Raw genomic sequence first — 19,335 nt, forward strand, 5'->3', positions numbered from 1 at the left:
AATAAACAGTGAATCAGAATTTATTTTTCTACTTTATTTCAAGGAATAGTCAGTAGAATGCATAACATATCACTCACTGTGCTCAACTAAGTGCAAGAACTTTCTCAGTTTGTTTTGTTTGGAGGCCATAACTGATAGTGCTCTGAGAGTATCCTTGCTTCTATGCTCAGAGATCAATGCAATGTCAGTCCTGTGCTCAAGAATCACACCTGACCGGGCAAGGAGCCTTACTCACTGTATGATCTTTTGGGGCCCAAAGAACTTTTTTTTTTGCTTTTGGGGTCACACCCAGCGATGCACAGGGGTTACTCCTGGCTCTGCACTCTGGAACTACTCCTGGCAGTGCTGGGACCATATAGGATGCTGGGAATCGAACCTGGGTCGGCCATGTGCAAGGCTAATGCCCTGCCCGCTGTGCTATCACTGTAGCCCCTCAAAGAACTTTTAAGGTGTCTCTCATACCAAAGAAATAGTTCAATGAACTAAGCACATATTTTGTATTTGGGACGCCAGGTTCAATCCCTGACACTGCATAGTTACCTGAGCACTACAGGAAATTACCCCTAAGCATAGAGTCAGGACTAGCCTCTTAGCATTACAGGATGTGCACCAAATATTAAATTTGATTTTTTTTTTTTTTTTTTTTTTTTGCTTTTTGGGTCACACCCAGCGATGCACAGGGGTCACTCCTGGCTCATGCACTCAGGAATCACCCCTGGCGGTGCTCAGGGGACCATATGGGATGCTGGGATTCGAACCCGGGTCGGCCGCGTGCAAGGCAAACGCCCTACCCGCTGTGCTATCACTCCAGCCCCTAAATTTGATTTTAAATAAAATGAAAATTTCAATTTGAAGAAAGGGAGTCTCTATAAACATTTAAATCTTTAATTTTTCTGTATGTTAAATATGTGGGATATTCAAAACCATATTTGCATAAAGCTTAAATATTGTTAAAATAATAGCAATTACTATTTCTGCAATAATTTGACATCTTCCATTCCTGAACTTTTTAAATTTAAAAACTATACGTTTTACCACAATCTCTATTCTTTATCATGTGCTTTTCTTTTTAGAACTAAGGTCAGATTTTCTTTATCTTTCTCTCCTAAATTCCTCTGTAACATATTAGATATTGCATATTAGAAATGAATGTAATTTCATAACACTCTGCTTCTTGAATTTCTTCTTTTATTATGCTTTGTTTTATTTTAAGCTTCATTGACTAGTTCCAGCACTTTTCCTTAGGATGAGAATGTAAAATATAGTTTCAAAACATTATTTTTCTGAAGTAAAGTTTGAAATGAAGCAACTCTTCCACCTTGCGTTGTAATTAGTGTATGAAAGTAACACCACAACAGAAAGTTGTTTGTTAACATGCTAAAATAACTCCCTGGGCTATTTTGATTAAAGCATAACTGTTATAGAGTGAAATATATATAATATATATGCACACATATGTACACATAGATGTATATGTGTGTATTATGTATATATATATGTGTTTTATATGTATATATATTACAATGGGATGGCAATGAATGTTGTGTCCCATCATTGAAGAGACATTGCCTCAAAGTGAGTTCAAAACCCTATCAGTTTAAATGTAAGTTACTAAAAAAACTTCATTTACTCATTAAGTATCTTATTAAATGGTTCAATTTATTTTTCTACTACGTATTGAAATACCAATGAGGTGTTTTAATTTTAGCTTGAAAATGACTATAAATTTATATGTGATGTTATATCAATTCTTTCTTTACAATATTAATGGTCTTAGTAGGAAAATATTTTCTTTAGAACTCACAAATTGTATTCCTTTATAGAGGTAATTGGTTTTGACCTAATGAATTCATTTATTCTTATTAATTAAAAACACCAACATATAAACACTACAGTAAACACTACACATCAACATTGGTATTATTAAAAATCTTTTATTCAATGATTACCTAAAGTTCATAAAAACACTATGTAAAAATGATTACATTTATTCTTTCCCTGCATGGGGGTTCGGGTAAAAATAATCAGTATATCCTCTCCTGAACACTTCAACAAAATTATTACAAAATTGCAGTAGAATGGATGTATTCCAGAGTACTTCTGGTGAATGTCATGCTCATAATTGATTTACTCTTCTATGATAGCATAATATGCAACAGTATCCTAACATGATTGATAATAGAGATTATCTAGAAAAGTAGATTGAATGTAATTTTCTCCCAAATTTTAAACTCACATAACCATATTCTTTCTTTAAGGACTAGGAACTCACCTGGCAGTGCTGAGGGATAAATTGCAGGTTATTAAACATGTTTCTTGTTTTCTATATTATCTCTTTTAATTGCTTCATGAGTTCTGAATTTATCTCCATTTGCCTCTTGTCTTTATTTTTGGTCTGGTTATCTTTAATATTCGTGCAAAATAATTTAATCTTCCACTTATATATATGATGCTTCAGTTTGATCAATTTGCAGGAATATGTGTCTGGAAACCAAAACAGGGTGATCTTCTCTGGGGTAGGAATGACATCTAGAGTATGAGAGGAGGGGCCAGAAAGATAGTAACATGTGTGAAAGTGCTTGTGTTGCACAGGGATGACCTTTATTCAATTCCCAGACCCACAAATGACCCCACATATACTGATAGGAGTGATCCCTGGTCACAGTTACTTATGGATCACCCCCCACCCCAAATGTAGAATATGGGAGGAGTGTTAATTTAAGCCTAATTTTACCATAGTAACACTTGTAAATGTTTTTATGGAAGGAAACAGAATAGGTAGCTAAGATGTCTTTCATTCAGATGACATGTTGAACTTTCTTTCTTAAGTCCTGTCTCCCTCTGTATCCCAGTTCTCCTTTGCATATAGTGTTGTTGTTGTTTCGTTTGATTTTCTTAGAAATTAAACCCATTCTGAAAGTCGTCTTCAAACATTTGATAAAGGTTTTTATTTTGGCTTTTTCTCATACTTTTCAGCAATTTTTTTCGGCTCTGCTGATCATTTGAGTCAATATTTTCTAGGGAGAGAAAATAAACACAGAGTCTCAATATGTTTATATGTTTATACATATTGTGTGTTACAGACACCTAATGGTACTTTTATTAATGAATATTTCTTGATTTCTAACATGATTTTGTTGTTATAAGCCATGTTACTAATGGCTTATAACATTAGTAAAACATTAGTAAAAATTATTAATATAAAAACCATAGAAGAATAAGTGAATCTTGAAAATATAATAGAAACTTGAAAAGTCATAGCTTATATAAAATATGAAGTAAGCATATAGTAAATGCTTACATTTGACTAAAATTATACACATACAGACATATAATGAATTTTATAACATTATTATTAGGCAATTTTTATGGAGTTTCTGGAAAAAACTTATGGCATAATTAGTGTTTATTTTCATTATAAATTATCTTGAACTTCATATTGCATTGCTTAATAATCAAGCATGAATTTTATATCTCTTATATGATATAGGGTAATAATTCTTATTTTGTTTCTATGTGATTTCCCCACATCAGTTTTCTTACGTCATTTTGTAACTTGGAATTTTAGACCTGATTAACAAAATCATCTTCAATGGTAGCAAATTTTTATTTAATTTTATTTTAAAAACTATTTAAACATATATATTTTTATATGTTATGAATTAATTTTTGCAATGATTATTTGGAATTTTTTCTTTGACAGCTTTTAGATTTTAAATTTGTCTTACTATATAGTACATTTTCATCAAATGAACAATTGAAAAATAACTGTATAAATATTTATTATTTTATTTCCATATTTTTAATCTTTGGTTTTATATCAATCTTTTAATTTCCTGAGAACACAGAAAGTGTTTATTTCTAAATTTTAATTAAAGTAAATTTTTATCTTAATTTGAAAAGACTGTTGTAAAAACATTGCCATGGCTTAGCAGGCCTATATAAATTTCATTTATGAACACCTAGTTGAGTAAATAATAATCTACAGTCAAGGCAATACTCCCCATTTTTCTCTTACGAACGCTATTTTTGTTATTAATCCACTCCACATTATTCTCTTCAATTTAGAATGCAGTGTTTTGAGCCATAAAAATCTCTTTAAAAAAATAATACTGTTGAGTAACTCTTTTATGTGTCTCTGCCACCCAAGTTTATTGAACTACAAGAAACATATAACATAGTATAAGTTTAAGGTATGCATCAAACAAAAATGATATGTGTTTACAGTGGTAAATTATTTTCACGATGAATTTAGCTAACACTCTTCACCTGTTTTCATCTTTTCCCCTAGATCTGTTGCTTTCTCTGCTCAGTAACCTGGCTAATTATAAAATGATTTATTTATGGTTAACTTGAAGATCCCTTTACTTTCACATGCACTTAGAAGATATTTTAGAATTTAACCTGCTTCTAAATATAGGTATTTGCAATGTCTTTAGATGTTATCATGGAACAAAGATGGTAATGTGAGATTAAATAAGCATAGATTTCTTAAAATTTCCTGTTTCCAAGACATTGTACTCTATTTTTCAAGTAGTAATTTCAAGTATAGTGATTCTATATTTTTTAAATTATCCAATTAAAATCACAATATCTTATTGAGACTTCATACATTTCTATAAATATTTACTGTATGTCTCAAGTGACTAAAGAGCAGAAATATTTTAATGATGGAACGGAGATGAAAATAAATTGCCTGGGTGACCTCTAGTCGATGATGAAACAGAAATCTGTCTTTCCTCTTAGATAGTGAGTTTTGTGCTCTCTAAAGTAGTCATGCTCAGCAAATATAAGTAAAAATGTTATTAGTATGACCGCTTTGGTATTTCACTGTAGAATTCAATTTTCTCTTATTATGCAAAATTCTCTGGGTGTTAGCAAACTGTTGATTAAAATTTATTAATCTAATTCCCTGGTACAATTTCACAGTTTTTATTTTTTGGGGGGGATTTTATGAGAAGTTAGAGGATATCAAACTGAACACTAACTTGCTACCACCTTAACTCTTAAATTGGAAGAAAATTTTCCAATATCAGTAGCACTACTGCACTGTCGTCCCATTGTTCATTGATTTGCTTGAGCTGGCACCAGTAAGGTCTCCATTGTGAGACTTGTTGTTACTGTTTTTTGCATATCGAATACTCCATGGATAGCTTGCCAGCTCTGCCGTGGGGGCGGGATACCCTCAGTAGCTTGCTGGACTCTCCGAGAGGGATGGAGGAACAGAACCTGGGTCAGCCAAGACCAATAGCAGTACATGGTTTTAAATATTTAGATGCCTTTGTTGTATTTTGTATAAACAAAAAAAGTTTAACATTCTTCCAATGTTTGATATATTAACAATGTAAATCAATGTCTATCAAGAAAGTGAATTTATTTTTATGAATATTTATTTCATATTCTTTACTTAATATGTGCATCTGAAAACTAGGATATATTTTTAGGGGGAAATTCTTTATACAAATAGGTTAAAATTGAATTAAATATTCCACTGCTTTTTCACATCAAAAAAACTTGCCAGACTGAATGTGCCAATTGTGGGGAAGAAAAATTTTTCTTTCATCCCATTGCTTATGTAATTTTAAAATGGCATAAGAAACACACAGAGAAGAAAAATAAATTTAATCTCCTACGTAAAGTATCCTGTTGTGTAACTAAAGCAGGATATGTTTATATCTTTTTGGTAAGAAAAACATATTTTTGAAGTTCTGATGAAACAATCTTGGACTTCTTTACTAAACCTCCTGGTTTAGTTCTCGGAGGTTGTTCCATACCTGGTGGTACTCAGAGAATCATGTGGTGCCAGAATAGAACCCAGGACTTCTGCGTGCAGGCCGTGAGCTTTTGCTCATTGAGCCATCTGCCTGTTCAAAAGAGGGGTATCTCCTATGTAAGTTGTTTGTTCCCTGATATTAGGGAGACAAACTGAGGGTGTCCTTCCACTGGCTGTTTCTTAAGTGATTCTTAAGTGACTTTAACTCAAAGGAATTAATATTGCAAAGTGATATGTTGAGGTAGCCTGCCCTGATACTTATCACAATTCACATTTGACTTCCTATATCCTGCCTTAACACTTGTTCATCACTTTCCAAACACTTATACAGACAGTTATGAGCATCCTTACTCTTTTTCTGTGTAATGAAGAAGTCTGAGTGAAAGATAAGGTAATTTTAAAATTAAAGTTTTCTTGGTCTTTCAACAGCCAGAAGTGTATAGAACTCAGGTGAAGACATGTTGGGGCTATAGGAGCAATGAGGTGAGGGCCAAAGTAAGTATATGATCACTTCAAGGAATCAATAAACCCCACATCTGAAGAAAGTTGTTCCTCTTCGGCCTTTTAACTGGTCGTTTAATTTTGCCAATTAATCAGAGAGAGGATATCAGTCATCACCTTAGTTATCTATAGCCTGGGTTTCTGGCTAGGAGCTGTCACTAAGCCTCTTATTTGCCTGGATTATCAGCTATTATTGAATATGCATCAAGTCTAAAAACAAAATGAATTGGTACAGCTCTTGAAGAACTCCTTTGAGGTCTCAGTGTTCTTGGGGTTCCTTATGGAGATTCATCTGGTAAACTCAAAAAAAGAATATTTTAGAGAAGAGGCAAGATAGTAGTAGAAGGGAAGAAGGGATAAATCACTGCAATGGTATGCTGGCAACAATAAAGGACTTTCTCCAAATATTTTTGTCTAGGGCTTAAAGCCATCCTTAGATGAGTAACAATTAACAGAAAGAGCCAAAGACTCATAGCATCAGGAAGCTGTTTCCTGCTTATAAAATACCACATCTTCATAGTTGAAACACATTTAATACATTTCATAATTCCTAACCTTTAAAATAGACATTTGATCAAGAGAATTGATCCTTATTTTGTGAGTAATCAGTGACAACCTATTTGTTTAGGGAGATTATCACTTTTTGCCAAAGTTTATACCATCTGTTCCCCACTCTAATTACCAATAAAAGAAGGACCTAATTCACAATTGAATCATTAAAATGCTAGATGTGATTTAAATGCATTTGTTTGTTTTTATTTAAAGAAATTTCAGTTATGCATCTGTTGCACATTTTTCAATGTTTTGACATAGATCATAAGAAAGCATTCACACTTGGTATATAGCAAACAAATATGTAAAGTCTTCAGGGGTATAACTCCTATCAATCTATAGGCCTTAAAAACTTGTTATATTGAGTCACAGAAATAGTATAAGGATTTAGGCACTTGCCTTGCATTTGATGAACTCTGATTAATCCATGCACCATATTTGGTCCCTTTGTACCATCAGGAGTCATCTCTGAGAACAGAGCAAAGAGTAAGCTCTGAGTACAGGAAGTGTGACCCCAAATTCAAAAGAAATGTTATTAGTATTAACAAGGAATTAATTTTATTATTAGTGGATATTTTAAATTTTGTTTCAGACCAACAAAGAAGTATGGCAGAAAATTTACAAACTGCCATATTATGACACATCAATCAATTTATGTTATGAAATGAGACACTGGGAAGGTAGTTAGGATTAAAGAAGGCAGTGAGACTGGAACCCTCATTAATAGGATTAGTGATTTTTTAAATATGAGAAAAGTTGCTTTCTCTCTGTTTCTAGCCACTCGAAGATACAATGACAATTCTTGGGTCTTCAACCTAAAAGAGCTCTCATGAGAATTCTGCCAGGCCAGCACAATGATATCGGGCTTCTAAGTTCAGAACTTTGAAAAAAAAATTTCTGTTGTTTATAACCTACCCGGTCTATAATACTCTGTTATAATAGATGGAACTAAGATAGTGAACTTGCGAGTTTGGAGAACTACCATGAGAAAAAACATCCAGAAAATAAAGAGAAAACTTCCCAGATACATTTAAATATTTTGGACCATGCGTCTGAGAAACATGTTTCTCTTAGATTTGTCAATTATATAATCCAGTAACTTCACTAATTATGCAGGTTTTTAGTCCATTAATTTGCAATTGAATGAGCCCCATTAATACTAGATTATTGAGAGCCCATTAATTTAGCAGCAAATATTTAAATATTTTAAACATATTAGTTATGCAAAGATAACTATATACCATTATAAGGAAAGGCAAAACATTTTTTAAAACTAGTTTAAAATTCTTATAGATTCAAGAAAATAATATCATTGGGATTCATGATGTAAGATTTTATCCTTGATAATATATGGTAGACTATGAATAAAATGCTTTTTAATTATTAACTTAATCTCTTGCATAAGATGAGGGTCTCATTTTGTAACATCACTTTTTCATTCACTTATTTTTTAAATATCTGAAAGACAGATAGAATATATGCATATATAAATATATACTAAAAATCCTATATCTGCCATCCAGGGATTTTTAATTGTTTGTTTGGTTTTGGTTTTGGTTATCACACTGCAAATTTTATTTCCAAGTTTTGGTCTATTAATAACGAGGAGGAAAAAAACTAAAAGTTAAGAGGACAAAACCCAGAATTATTCATATATATACACATATATACATATATATGTATATGTATACATATATATAGATGAGACAGAGCAGTATCATAGATTCTCCCCGGTTGATGCGTTCTTATTTGCATATCTGAATAACAAGTAGCATCTGATTTTGTCGAAATGCTGTCTGGGCAGAGGGCCCAGAAAGAACAAGACCTTAGCTCTGGATCATGAACTCGGCGACACGGTATAGACCTTCTGTGGAATCTCTGTGCATCACCACCATCGATTCGGACGCAATTCACTGTGGGAAGCAAGCTAACACCATGAGGTCCTGGTGCCAGGCTACTTGATGCTGCGGAACACCTTGTGGCAGCGGCAGGTCCTTGTCTCCTGCTGCTCCTGCAGCACCCGCGGGCGGCGCTCTCCTTCCTGGGCCAGCCAGGTACAGCTCTAAGGTCACCAACCTTTGGATTTGCTGCCTCCAGCTCCTGCTTGCGAGCTGCACATCTAGCTGCCACTCCAGGCTGTGGTAACTAGGCAGCACAAGTGTGAATTCAGTCAGATGAGTTCTGATCTCCTTTCTGCTGTCTCGGTAAAGCTGAAGCAAGAATTTGTTCAATCCTTCAGAGAATCACAGCACAGAACTGGTGGAGGGATGCGTGTTGGAACACTATATGACTGACATCTGATCATGAATAGCTTTGTAAGGGTGTATCTCACAATGATTCAATAAACAATAGTGAAAAAAATACCGCACACAAATAAATTAATTAATTAAGATGAATAAATTAAATTTCTGAAATCCAGTTCAGAAATCATGAGCTTGGAGCTTTCTGCAAGCAGGTAGGTCAGTCCCTTCAACCCAAGCTGGACAGTATCACTGCTCAAATGGAGTTTGCTGGCGGTGCCTCTGTAAACTTTGGGGTTCATGAGTTTTCTGGTGGTACCTTCATGAGCTTTGGGGTTTTGAGCCTTGCCTCACGAACTTCACCGTGATCCGCCCAAGCTCAGTGACCCCCCGCTCTGTCCACCTGCAGAAGGAATTCCCGATTCTTCTGATGCTCCTCCTACAGGGCCAGCAGCATCTTCCCCACCCAGTTCTATAACGTGTTGCTTCAAATACTTTTCAGCACTAATATTTAAATGTTCATATAAAATCTCTCTGCAATCTCATTTTTGTTTATCTCTGCCAAAGGTAAATAACTTTTCAGTGTTTATTAATACATTGATAGGCTTCATACTTTGATCACATGCGTATGCCTACATACCTTTCCATCAGCAATTATATGTATTTGGGTGGAGGACAGTTGGGCCACATCCAGCAGTGCTGAGGGTTTACTCCGGACTCTGTGCTCCTTCTTGGTGGTGCTCTGGGAAACATATGTGGTGCCAAAGATTAAACCAGGGTTGGCTGTGTACTAGACAGGTGTCTTCACCAAACATTTGCTCTCTGGCCCTTTCTTTTGGGGGGGGGGTTGTTTGTTTGCTTGTTTGGGGGCCACACTCAGCAATGCTCAGAGTTTACTCCTGTTTCTACTTGTAGGAATCACTCCTGTGGGCTTAGGGAACCATATGGAGTTAGGGATTGAACCTGGGTCAGCTGTGTTCAAGGCAAACACCCTACAGGCTGAACTCTTGCTCTGCTCCCCCCCCTTTTTAAAATCTTGTTAAAAACTATAAAATTGTAGCATATTGTGTGGATTCTTCTACCCCTTGGATTTTTTTCTTCTTGCTTAATCTTTCTTTTATGCTCTTTGTTATAGTTTGTATATTTGTCTATTTCTTAATTTGTTTCTTAAAATTTTCATAGAGGAACTGGAGGTTTGTTTGTGCTTTCTGTATTTTAGGTTCTGTTTACATCTCTAGCATGGCATGGTTCCACAAGCGCCGTCAGGAATAAACCTCAGAACTGTGCTGGTTTTCACTAGTAGCACAAAGTGTGCGTCCAAAACAAAAACAAGACTTCCATAGAGATCTTCATTATTTGCTGTGGCAAAATTAATCTTCAACTGGTTATCCTGTCAAAATTATACATATTCTGAAATAGAGAGTTTAGACAAGAAAGCATAATTATAACCAATCTTGCTGACTAAAAAAATGTGAAAATCCTAAGGAAAATATTAGGAAAACATACTCATCAGCACATGAAAGAAATAAAATGCTGTGGGAAAGTTGGTTTAGTTTTCACTTTGTAAGAATTAAATTAATTTGCATTGTTCTAAACAGGGAAGAAAAACAATAAGATCATATCAACAGTTGGATAAAAAGCATTATTAAATGTTGTTATTCATTCTGAGAAAAAAATTAAACCCTAGTTCTAAAGTGTGACAAATATGTACATCATTGCCAATTCTTTGTAATATTTTACTTCCTGCCCCTGAGGCAAGTAGAATGCAAAAATTAATTTTATAAGGTTTTCTATAAATAAATAAAATTAATTATTTTTAGGGGTCCATCAAGTAGGATCCTTGTCTTGCATGTGACTGACTGGGGTTCAATATCTGGAACCATATATGGTCCCCCAAAAATCCCAGGTGTTATACTTGGCTCAGAACCAGAAGTCAGTCCTGAGCACTGTGAAGTATGGCTCAAAAAATTATTATTTTCATAGAATATGAAATATGTTGTTATTTTTAAAAGAAAATAGAAATTTATGATATTGATATTTATGTCAACAGAGTAAATATTTATGTGCCACTGGAATGAATCCATCAAAATTAAATTTATGTGGGCAAATATAAGAAATATTTTTACCTACAATATCTTCCAGAAATCTACTAAAAGTTGCTATAGGTAATGTCAAAAGTTAAATAAAGAAAGAGTCTTTACACATAAACTGGAATATAATATCAGAAAGATGATGATCCCATAAATTGATTTATAGATTCAAGTATATAATACCAATAAAATGTCTGTAAGTTTTATGTGCAAGTAGATAGTAACTTAAAAATCTAACTTGAAAATGCACATAAAATCTTAAAGGATCAAGAATGGGGAGACACTCATGAAGACGACAAATATAGTACTAGAAATTAGAAACACAGGCCTAAGAGATGGCTCAGAGATAAAGTCTACTGTGCTTCAAATCCCTGGGACCATATATGGTCCCCATTTTATTAAAAGTAGACAAACAGATTGATAAAGCAGAATCAGCTTAATACATGCATGGGCACCTGATTTATAGTCAGAGGGTTACTGCAGACAATAGGACAAGAACTTTTATTAATACATACTGTAGCGCATGTATTATCATCATGTTGACCAAGACCATCCATGGCTGTAGGGCAGTTCAATGCCTACATTTCTATAGAAAAAAAATGCACCCGATTGATATCAAATATAAAGTGTTGTCAAGTTGAGAAACAAAAAAAATGACTTAAATTTTAAAAAGAAAATAATTCAAACTCCATATATAAAATAATATTGAAGTCCATGGAGGTAGCTAAACAATAGACAGTTTTGTCTTTCAGTTGTGAAGTTCCGTATTCAACCATAGTTTACACAAAAATATCATTGTATCACTGTATCACTGTCTTCCCTTTGCTCATAGATTTGCTCGAGAGGGCACTAATAACGTCTCCATTGTGAGACTTGTTGTTACTTTTTTTTGGCATATTGAATATGCCACGGGTAACTTACCAGACTTTGCCGTGTGGGAGAGATACTCTCCATAGCTTGCCAGGGTCTCCAAGAGGAGCAAAAGAATTGAACCTATATTGGCTATGTATAAGGCAAACACCTTACCCACTGTGCTATAGCTGCAGCCCAACACAAAAATATAAGTAACTTAATAAAAAATAGCTTTGGACACTATTTTCATGACCTCTTTAGTTATCACAAAGGACTTCTTAAGTAGGATCTTGGAAAGTATTACCATAAAAAATATAAATGGAGCTAGAGCAAAACTGAGATTTTTTTATTATTTTTTACCTTTTCCTGTTTTATTTTATTATTTATTTTTTAATTAAGTTACCGTGAGAACAGTTACAGAGCTTTTAGGATCGAGTCTCAGTCATACTATGCTCAAACACCCATACCTTCACCAGTGCACATGTTCCACCACCAATAACCCCAGCATACAACCCCCACTCCCCCTCTGCCTATGTGGCAGATGATTTTCACTTCACTCTTTCCTTATTTTGATTACATTCAATTTTTGACAGGAAACTCACTATTATTATTTGGTGTTTTACCCCCAACAGTCAGACCTGTCGGAATGACATCTTTAGATTGTATGTTTTCTATTGCTGGTAACCAAGAGCTTATGACATTGCACGGTCACGAAGCAGCTGCCTAGGTTTGGAATTCTGGTATTAAGTCCAGAGATATTTCTGCCAGCATCCACTGCATTCCAAGATTGGTTTCTGTGGCACTGGGATCATGGCTGTTCAGGAGCAGAGGAGTTGTCCATGGGCAACCGCTCAGGGTCTCATTTGGTCAGGAGGCAGGGCTGGTTCTGCTTCCCCCATCGCAGGATTCCCCATGCATCCCATCCCATCACTGCAAACTCCTACCTCTCTGTCCGACTGATTCTGAACATTGGCAGTTGCCATGCTGTCGCAGGAGGGAAAAGGCTGAGGTACAGAAACCCTTTTCCTCCCAGAGCTGCACGGGACCATAGCTTAGTTCTGAGTCCAGTATATCTGCCAGCAGCCGCTGCATTCTGGGATAAGTTTCTGTGCCTCTGGGATAATGGATGCTCAGGAGTGGCGAACCATTCCAGAGCATGTATTTTGTATATCAGGAAAGGTCGAGAGGCCGTTTGGAGATGTCCCAGTCCCGCATACTGGAGCCGTGTTATAGAAGCTCAGTGTCGCCAGGGCTCCATCTGGAAAAGATGTGCTGGCTGTACCTTCCCTGCCTGACACCCTGGTGTTGTTGGCCCGGTCTGGGGTCTGGAGCATTCTCTGGCCTGAGAGATTTTTAACTTTAAAAAATTATTAATGCACAATAACTTACAAATGATTATTCATGGTTGAGCTTTAGATATACTGTGTTCCGGAATCAATCCCAAGTGTCATCTTCCCTCCACCAGGATTTTCAGGGCCCACCCATCACACCCAACCCTAGTCTACCACCTTGACAGACACATTTTTTTAATTTAATGAGGTTTGGATCTCCTGTTTCCAGTGCTGTTGACTATTTGGCTTGAATATTGATTATGTGACTCATTTATATCAATGTACTCAAATATCCTTGACCCCTGCTTTCCATTGCTTCCTAACTATCTCATCTTTCTCCCACAATTAATTTTCTTCTTTGCCCTTCCTATATTCTGGCCAAGGTGATCTATATATTTCCCTTTAAAAACATTGCATTCCCTCTTCCAGTTATTCTATGTACCACCTGTAAATAAGATTGTCCTGTATTCTTCTTCTGGTTTATTTCATTTAACATGGCATCTTTCAATTCTATTCATGTTGTATCAAACTGAAGGATTTCATCATTCCTTATAGTTGCATAGTATTCCATAATGTATATATACCATATTTTTATGATTTCATCAATTTGCTCAAGCAGGCACCAGTAATGTCTCCATTGTGAGACTTGTTACTGTTTTTGGCATCTCAAAATAGAAACATTACTGGTACCTGCTGGAGCAAATCGATGAAAAAAATCAATGAAATTTTTATGATACACTTATCTATGCTAGATACTGAGGTTGATTATACATCTTATCTATTGTATCTATTGTTACACTGAATGAAATAGATGCTCATCACAAACTTATTATTAGGGAAATCAAATCAAAATATCAATGAGATAAATACCATGTTGCACCAGTGAGAATGGCATATATCGAAAATAGTACAAACAATCTGTGTTGGAAGAGTTTTCGTGATATAGGAACTCTCATCCACTACTGGTAGGAACATTGTCTGGTTCAAACTTTATGCAAAACAGCAAGGAGCCACCTCAGTAAAGTAAAATTTGAGCTGTCATATCACCCAGCAATTCCACTTCTGCATATCTACACCAAGAACACAAAAACTTCAAAATCTACACAAATAATCAAATGAGCATCAGACAGGAAAAAAGGAAAAGAAGAAAGGTAAGATAAATGTAAAGACATTCGGAGGTCATGTGAGGGAAGGGTGACGCATGCCAAATGTAGACTGGAGACTGAACACAATGGCCACTCAACACCTTTATTGCAAACCACAACACCTAATCAGAGAGAGAGAACAAAAGGGAATACCCTGCCATAGTGGCAGTCTGGGATGGGGGGAGATGGGACTAGGGAGGGTGGGAGGGATGCTGGGTTTACTGGTGGTAGAGAATGGGCACTGGTGAAGGGATGGGTTCTTGAACTTTGTATGGGGGAAGCATGAGCACAAAAATGTATAAATCTGTAACTGTACCCTCACAATGATTCACTAATTAAAAAATTTTTTAAAAAGTAAAGACATTTATTTATTTATTTATTTTTATTTATTTAGAAACTGCCAACAATGAGCCACATCTATTCAAATGACAGCGACCAATTCGGATTGTTAGGCGTTCGGACAAATCATTGCCAACAGTTTTTATCTTTGTCGTCTATCACAACCAACCAACTACAATGAAGAGGAAATTAAGAAGTGCTACATGGAGCTGGAGAAGTTCTAAAAAGAAGACCACATCTTCTACAAGGTAATTGTCAGTGATTTTAATTCCAAAATAAGACCGAGAAGGTCGCCTGAAGAACTCCACATCAGGACCCAAGACCTAGAACTGAATGAACAGGAAGAGAGACTGAGTTTATCATGTTGACCAAGACCATGCACGGTAACTCGCAGTTCCAGGAAACTGAATCTAAATATTGGACATGAAAGTCTCCCGGTGGACACTTCCACAATGAAGTTGACCACATCATATCCAATCAATGGTTTTGCCTGACCAATGTCGCTGTTCTTCCAAAATTCCAAATGCGATCAGACCATCAACTCCTTCGATCAGGGAGAAAGGACTGCAAAGTTTAAGAGAACTCCCAGAATGCCAACTGGGAGCTTTTTGGCACTATTACAGCAATATTGAAGATGCTGTCCTTGACAACATCAATGAGTAATACGATCGACTGCTTCAGCACCTTCATGCCTGTGCTAGGAATGCCAAGTGTGAGAAAGTCACAAAAAGACACCTGTCTTCGGAAACTCTAAGCTCATTCCCCAAAGTGGTTTGATGCAAGCCTTAGGCAATCATAAGCTAACGTCCCAACTTGCAAAGCTGTGTCAGAGAAGCGAGAAAGGAAGACCTCAAAGAAAGAAGAGCAGCAGTGTTGGCTGATGCAGCAGAAGCTGCAAAAAGTATTCACAATACCCACCTGTCCTTTGCCAACTGTAAGACCAAGATAACTGCCCTCCGATGTCCTGATGGATCTATAACATTTTCCAGAAGGGCAATAGACTTATCCATGACATCTACTCGATTTCTTCAATAACCATGTTGACCTGCCTGCATACCAAATTCCAGAGGATGGATAAGTTGTTCCTAGTGTTCTCCCTTTCAAAATCCAACATGCCATTTCATCAATAAAGAAGTGTATAGCACCCGGTCCAGATAAGGTTAGACTCGAACACCTGAAGAATCTGTCACCAGTACTCGTCAATACACTGGCTCAGCTCTTTACATGCTACCTGTCTGAATGCAAGGTTCTGTTCCAATGGAAAAGCAGAAGGACCGGTCTGTTGTAAAAGAAGGGAGATATTCATGATATCCGCAACTATTGCCCAACTTATCTGTTGTCTGTCGTCTACAAGCTGTTCACTCGAGTCATCCTGAGTAGGATGGCCAGAACACTAGATGAAGGACAATCATGCGAGCAAGCCAGGTTCTGAATAAGATTCAGCATGATTGACCATATCTACATGGTGAGCAAGATCATTCAGGTTTTGTGAGAGTTCAAGATGCTGCTCTGTCTAATGTTCATTTATTTAAAGAATGTCTTTGATTCTGTTGAGACTGAAGTGGTCATAAAGCCCTAGCCAAATAGGGCATTCAAACTCAATACAACAGGATCCTCCGTGAGCTGTAATACAGATTCACCACCAGGATCTCACCATTCTACAATGAAATGATCATCAATGTAAAGAGAGGAGTTTGGCAGGGTGATACCACTATACCGAAACTCTTCAGTGCCACCCTCAAGAACGACATGCGACAACTGGAATGGGAAGGAATGGGAGTGAAGATAGATGGTCAGCAACTACACCACCTCCACTTGGATGATGACATCGTTCTAATACCATCAATCATTAGCCAAGTGGCATGAATGCTTGCTGACTTCTACCATGAGTGTGGAAATGTTGGACTTCAGCTGAATCTCATGAAGACAATGTTCATGAGAAACCAACTAGATCATGACATTCCATTTGCTCTCAACAAAATGAACATCTCTGAATGTAGCAGTTGTGTGTACCTAGGTTGAGAACTCAGCATGATGAACGACCTGGCACCTGAGCTGAGCAGGAGGAAGAGAGTGGCATGGAATGCCTTCAAGGGCATTGAAGAAGTTGTTAAGAGGATGAAGAACTTCCAACTCTGGGCACATCTTTTCAACTTCACCATTCTTTCTGCATTACCATATGCCTCAGGGCCCTATGAAAACAGGATAGGAGCGCTATTTGGGTCTCCTAAAGAAGAATCAAAAGAGCCCTGTGCTTAGCATATCACTTTTCACTCAAGTGCGAGAAGAAATCTGGAGTTCTGATCTCCATTGACGATCAAGAATCAGGGACACTATCTTGTTTGCCAAGGCATCAAAAATCAGATAGGCCATGGACACGTCATGCAATTTGGAGACAACAGCTAGTCTAGAGCCATTACCAACTTGATTTCATGGGAAGTCAAATGAAAGCCTGGCTTCCCACCTACGAGATTGTTGGACTTTTTTGTCTAGACCCTGAATGAATGATTTGAGGTTCTTTGTGTTCCTAGAGCAAGCAGACACCATTGGGCTACACTAGCACATGACAGGGACAAATGGAGATGTTACTGGTGCCTGTTTGAGCAAATCGATAAGCAATGGATGACAAGTGATACTATTTATTTATTTATTTATTTTAATTGAATTACAATGAGATAGAGCATTACAAAGCTGGATGGGGTTTCAGTCATACAATATTTGAACACCCATCCCTTCACCAATGTACACTTCCCAGCACCATTGTTCCAAATTTCTCCCCACCCCAACCTGCCTCAACAACAGTATAGTCTCTCTCTCTGTCTCTCTATCTCTCTGTCTCTCATTTGGGGCAATATGATTTGCAATACAGATACTGAAAGGTTATCATGCATATTACTTTACCTATTTTCAACACTCATCTTGCCTAGAGTGATCATTTCCAACTATTGTTGTCATAGTAGACCTCCTCTGTCTTAACTACACTTGTGGTAATTTCCAATCACTGAGCAGTCCCCCTGATCCCTGTTTTCCCTGGCCTTGGGTAAAGATATTTATTGACAGCATGTCCACTTCTTATATCTTTGTGAAACTCAGAAAGACAGAGCAATCTACTTAAAGGACTTCAGATATCACTATAAAACATTAGGTAAGAGAAAGGACATGGGAAAAGAAAAAGGTAAAATCAGTTGGACAGATAGACAGTAAAAGAACTTTTAGAAAAGGAGGCTTCATATCTTGTTTGTGCTCTCTCTTTCAATAAGATTAGGGAGGTTATGCCTTCAGATTAGTGAAGAAAAGACCCTTGAGAAAATGTCTTAGGGATAGAGGTTTTGGAATGTTTCAAGCCATGCTCAGGGAACCCAGAGACCACTTCCAAGATATTAATCAAATTTGTTCCATTGGTTCAATGAGATGGACCAGGTATGTGAGCTTTTTGGACCCATTGAGCCAACAGCATCATCCCTGCCTGGAGTACTATGGGCCTCTAACACTATAGCAGATAATGTACAGAGTCACCATGCAGTATTAAACTCAAGGTCTCACAAATACAAGTCACGTACTCTAGCTCTTTCAGGATCACTCCAGCCCACAAGTTTATGCTTTTTTGTAGAAACAGGCAACTTTCTTCTGCCTTCAACTCCCTTCCAAAGCATCAATCCTTTGTTAAAGAAATATTTTGGGTGGCATATTTTGCTTCCTTATCATGTGTATCCATGATTGTTTTTATTGTCATCCCATTGTTAGTTGATTTACGCTAGCGGGCACTAATAATGTCTCTATTACACTCAGCCCTGAGATTTTAGCAGCCTCTCCTTACTCATCTTTCCCAACGATTGGAGGCTTTTTCAGGGTCAGGGGAATGAGACCTATTGTTACTGTTTTTGGCATATCAAATACACCACGGGTAGCTGTCCAGGCTCTGTCGTGCAGGTGGGATACTCCCCGTAGCTTGCTTGGCTCTTCTACAGGGTATATCCATAATATGCATATATCCATGATATACAGATAAAACTACTTTATTTACATTAAGAAAAAGGAAATGGGAAAATAATCTGAGAGCATAATAGATATTTTACAATATTAAACATCAAAAGGGCTGAATTTGTGGTTTGAGTAGTAAGCACTTGCTCTGCTTGCGTAAAGCTCTAGGTGCTAATCAAGGTTTCTCTCACAAGCACTGCCTGATATGGATATGGTGAACCATACATTATTGCTGGGAATGACCCCAAAGACATACAGTACAAATAATAGTATAAAAACATACAAATAGTCACTGAGCATATCAAAAAAAGCTCTACTTAATTATTGAACAAGGGAATACAGTTAAAACTACAATGAGACACTTCTACAATACTCAGAAGATAGATAAAATTAAAAAGTTATGAAGAAAAAATGTTGATTAAGAAATATAGAATTCAGAACTCATCACTGTTTTAACTGAAGTGACATAGTTTCTAAGTGTCAAAATTATATACCTAGTTACAGAGTCAATGGCAATTCATGAATGTGTAT

General features: G+C 36.5%; 1 pseudogene; it reads right to left on the minus strand.

Moving 5' to 3' along the window:
* Nucleotides 1-8,780: 8,780 nt before the first annotated feature.
* Nucleotides 8,781-9,523, minus strand: LOC101559200 (COMM domain-containing protein 2-like; annotated as a pseudogene).
* Between the last annotated feature and the right edge of the window lie 9,812 nt (nucleotides 9,524-19,335).

The sequence above is a fragment of the Sorex araneus genome, chromosome 1 (assembly GCF_027595985.1).
Source record: "Sorex araneus isolate mSorAra2 chromosome 1, mSorAra2.pri, whole genome shotgun sequence".
Classification (NCBI taxonomy): Eukaryota; Metazoa; Chordata; class Mammalia; order Eulipotyphla; family Soricidae; genus Sorex; species Sorex araneus.